At 37.6% G+C, this 3,830-nt stretch overlaps 1 pseudogene; it reads right to left on the reverse strand.

Annotated features, from left to right (window-relative positions):
• Positions 1-2,439: 2,439 nt before the first annotated feature.
• LOC149999915 (olfactory receptor 7A17-like) lies at positions 2,440-3,367 on the reverse strand (annotated as a pseudogene).
• Positions 3,368-3,830: the final 463 nt, after the last annotated feature.

Here is a 3,830-nt window from a genome sequence, read left to right on the forward strand (position 1 = left end):
CAGAGATTCTGCTCAAAATACTTTAAAGAGGTTTCTACTTAAAAAAAAAATAAATAACCACCTAGACAGGTAAATATTGAATACAAGAATGGACTGCAAAAAGAAAAGCCATGTCTTCCAAAATATAAATCAACTTGAAACATTGAGGATAATGTTAATGTTTACATTGAATAATAAATAGTAGGCTAGTGATCCACAGCTAGCAGTGCAAAATCTATTGCATAATGTATCAACTGCAGTCACCTAGAAAGAACTGCTTATTGAATGTAAAATTTTTGGCATAGTTATGTGATTAATGGTGTCTCTGGGAATCAGAATTTAAGAAATGTGGACTGTGCTCAGTGCTTTAATTGCATTGGAAAGGTTGCAGAAAGAAAATGACAAGAGAGGGAAAATAAAACAGTCAGGACATATACAAAACTGCATAGATTTACGCCCTAATTTTCCTCCTAACCTTACTCAATGGCAGTGCTGTGTTGCGTGAATATTTGTGGAAAGAGATGCTGATATTAAGTCCAGCAAGCAGGATGAGTGGCCAGCTGTGGCTTACTCTGGCCATCAGCGATTATTCACAGCCCTCCGTTTCTTTCATTGGGTTGCAGAAAAAAAATTTTTTTAAAAGTAAAACTAGAAACTAAAAAGGCTTACATGGTAACAAACATTCTTTCCACTAAAAGGAATAAACATTAACCTATAGAGCTACAGAACTAAAGGGCTTACGTGATTCCACTAAGAAGGATAAAGATTAACCTATAGGGCTACAGAGCAAAGCAGTAAGTCACAAAGGTCCAAGGGTCTGTTCCACATCTGATATAGTCGCTAGGAGAGAGAAAACACTAATTTTCAAGCTTCTTTGTTCTTAGAGACTTGTAAACCGGCCCCCAAGAATCGTGTGCAAGTAGGGGTCCAAGGGTCTGCACCATTCGATGTTATCACTATGGGAAGGAGGCTTAGGTCTTCAGCCCTCTTTGTTCCCTGGATTCCGTGACTCAGCCACCAGGAGCCGCGTGCAGCTGTGGGCGCCCGCAAGACTCGCTTGCAAGTTCTTGCAAGCTGAGGTCACAGGACACCTGGGCAGAGGGCTTGTGACTTTCGCCTACAGTGCTGTGAGAGAGCTAGCTCAGGACGTTTTCTGAGGGCCTGTTGTGCACACCTCCTCCCACTCCTTATTTATGTCACATTGGTTGCATAACAATGGCCATCCAGTATTCATATCACAGAAATTGGCAAATACTAGAAATAAGAGCTTTTCTTTCTTTTCTTTCATACTATTTTTCATTATTTCTTTTTCTTTCTTTATTCCATATCTCCATCAATCCTTTATTTCTCTCTCCTTTACATCCATCCTTCATCCTTTCCTTTCTTTTTTCTTCTTCTTATTTTTGAGATGCATATTTAGAAAAGACAAAGTTGGTAATTAACAATATTTGCATTGCTTTTATGATCTGTAAATGAGGGCTATTATAGTAGGAACTGACAAGGAAAATGTCCTATCAAAACATTAATAGAAAAGGAATAATGCATATCTAGGGGAATTAAATGAATTAGAGACAAAATAATGGAAGGCTCACAGACTGTAATTTTGATCTTCACTGAACTTATATTTTCAACTCTGTCAAAGAAAATTAGATCTTGAAGACTGAATGTGAATTACTAGAGTTAATTAGATACTGATTTCAGTCCCACATGTGATATTTTTCTAAAACAGCACCAATCTTCACAGTTGGTACACAGTCTTTGGCATGGCAAATCATTTCCTTCCTAAAGCAGATGATCTGAGAGGGAGCTGCTTTCCTCTGACAGGAGCAATAACACACCTTCATTTCTCCACCTTTCCTGTAATTTAATAAGTGTCAATTTCCTGTATTAAATATCTTACTGCAAAAAATCATGCATTAAGTGCATTTTCTACACTCATAGAACACAATCAGGAATCTCAACTTTTTTCTAAAATAAGTACCAGTGAAGTATTTATTTATTTATTTAAAATATTTTATTTTATTTTATTTTATTCTATTTTATTTTATTTTAAATAATTTACTTGTTTGTTTGTTTGTTTATTTTTAGAGAAAGGGGAAAGGAGAAAGAGAGGGAGAGAAACATCACTGTGTGGTTGCCTCTCACTTGCGCCCCCAACTGGGGACCTGATGTGCAACCTAGTTATGTGCCCTGACTGGGAATCGAACCAGCAACACTTGGTTCGCAGGTCGACGCTCAATCCACTGAGCCACACCAGCCAGGGGCAGAAGTAGTTATTTATAATGTACACACAAAAAAAAATCCTAAGAGAATATATCATCTAAATTAAAAAATCATAAATGCAGGTATATTTCTACAAACTGACAAAATTATTGTGATTTAGTTCTTTAAGTACTTTAAGGCCTTACTAATGACCAAGTCTCTAATCTAAAACAGGACACTGAATGTAGATAATGTTTCTCAGTGGAGGAGTTTTTTAACACCCTGTTTTATGTCTTTGTTTTTAAGACCGTAGATAAAATGGTTCAGCATAAATGTGACCACAATGTATGTCACAGAGGCTATTGTATGGCACTTGCCTTAAAGTTTTGGGTAGCAGGGGAACCAAGATACACTCTGAGGCCTGTACCATAGAACAAGGAAACAGCTGAGATGTGAGATTCACAAGTAGAAAATGCTTTATACTTGCCCCCAGTAGACAAAATTCTCAAAACAGAGGTTATTCTATAGTAAGAGAAAGGATACCAGTGAGTGAAATAAAATCCAGGAATCCAGCTGCAAAATTCATCACTAGGTCATTGAGGAAAGTGTCAGAACAGGCAAGGGGAATCACCTGATTAAGTTCACAGAAAAAGTGAGGGATTTCCATCTCTGTGCAAAAAGACAGTTGCAAAATTATTAAGCCCTGTAATAAGGACTCCAGAACACTCAATAATCATGATGCCAGAAGCAGGATGCCACAGAGCATGATGCCCATGTAGTGCAGGGGGTGACAGATGGCCACAAGCCAGTCATAGGCCATCACTGTCAAGAGGACGTTGTCTAAGTCTCCAAAAAGCATGTAAAAATACATCTATGTGATGCAGCCTGCATAGGTATGTCTTTGCTCTGTGTCTGGATGTTCACCAGCATCTTTGGGATGATGCTAGAGGTTAAACAAATATCAGAAAAGGACAGGTTGGAGAGAAAGAAGTACGAGGGGGCACAGAGGTGGCAGTCAGTGATATTAGCCAAGATAATGAGAGTTCTCAATGAAGGTCACTAAGTACATACAGAGGAACAGCCCAAAGAGAAAAGGCTGCAGTGGTACCTCTTGTGAGAGCCCCAGAAAGATAAATTCTGAAACATCTTTTTGGTGTTCCGGGTCCACGCCACTGATGGAACTCATGGGGAAGAGACAAATACATTCAGATTTAGAATAATCAGCATTTAACAAATAACAAAAGTGTATTTGTTTGTCTTTTGCACATCTTTTATTAATTAGTATAAATTATCTACTGACAGAAAAAGCATACCAGTGAGTGGTATCATTTAACGGGGAGGGAGTTAGAGGGCTGGGTAAAAAAGGTGAAGAAATTAGTAAGTGCTAATTGGTAGTTACAAAATAGTCATGGGATGTGGAATACAGCATGGGGAGTATGATCAATAATATTGTAATTACTGTGTATGGTGTCAGGTGGGTACTTAAAATACCCAGGGTCACTGTGTAAAGTATATGATTGTCCATTATGCTGTACATCCAAAATCAATACAGAATAGTGTTGAATGTAAACTTTGATTTAAAGATAACACTTTTTTAAAAGGAAGGGAAAACTCATTTTTATTGTTACTAACAGCTTATATGAAGTAGT

Source organism: Furipterus horrens, unplaced genomic scaffold (genome assembly GCF_987537825.1).
Source record: "Furipterus horrens unplaced genomic scaffold, mFurHor1.1.pri manual_scaffold_10, whole genome shotgun sequence".
In the NCBI taxonomy this organism is placed as follows: domain Eukaryota; kingdom Metazoa; phylum Chordata; class Mammalia; order Chiroptera; family Furipteridae; genus Furipterus; species Furipterus horrens.